General features: G+C 43.9%; 1 protein-coding gene across 1 annotated transcript in view; it reads right to left on the bottom strand.

The window, feature by feature from the left end:
• LOC103803097 (collagen alpha-1(V) chain-like) overlaps window positions 1-913 on the bottom strand; it is a 146,386-nt gene that overhangs the window by 104,181 nt on the left and 41,292 nt on the right.

Raw genomic sequence — 913 nt, forward strand, 5'->3', positions numbered from 1 at the left:
TGTTTACAGCAGCTCCCAGATGTTGGTAATATTAAACAGGCTGGAACTTTCCTTCTGAGTGACAGCAAAATGCAGACAAGAGTTGGCTTTGCTATGGCTCTAATTAGCCATGGAGAGGAGATATTCCCCATCCTTTTGCTGGGCTGGGGAGGCCCAGGAGATACAGCTCTTCCTCCACATAACTTCAATCAAAGGAAGGAGATAGAGATCAATAGGGTTGAGTTTACACTCCATTGCACTGGTGTTGGCTTCAGGGAAGCAATTCTAGCTTGCAAGAAAAGATGAGGAACAAGATTCTGATCCACATGAAAGCCTCAAAGTGCAGCAGAGCACAGAAGTTGAGATTGTCAGTGCAATGCATACATTAAACTAGTTGCTGAACTATGGGAAAAACTTCTCCCATATGTACCTTGTCTATAAATAATCCTCTATCTCTTTGCTGGAATCAGAGGAGCTCATGGGAACATTCCACCCCTCGTGATTTCGCTTTGCAATTGCTGTGTGGGAGGTGACAGAGCTGCCAAACAAGCTGTTGAGGAGAGTCCCCTTATGTCATGGTGCAAGAAACCAAGAATCCATGGCCAATGCATGGAACAAGAGCAAATTCCTCCAGCCCCAGAGTGAACCTGAGTTGCAAAGGAGCTGCTTTCCTCAGCCTTCCTTTACTGCCCCTGCAGCTCTATCTGCATCACAACACAGGGATGAATGAAAACCTTGTGAGCCCTTCCCATACTGAATGTGCCAAGAGCTACAGACTTACAAAATCCCAATGCAGAGATGGTCTAGAATTCCAACAAAGGCATGAAAAAGGAGAAGCAGAGGAGCTTACTCCAATAGATCATCTGAGCCACTATTTTAATCATTACTACAAGAAGTATTTACCTAATACAAATAAAAGCTAAAAAATAATCCT

The sequence above is a fragment of the Acanthisitta chloris genome, unplaced genomic scaffold (genome assembly GCF_000695815.1).
Source record: "Acanthisitta chloris isolate BGI_N310 unplaced genomic scaffold, ASM69581v1 scaffold2255, whole genome shotgun sequence".
Lineage (NCBI taxonomy): Eukaryota > Metazoa > Chordata > Aves > Passeriformes > Acanthisittidae > Acanthisitta > Acanthisitta chloris.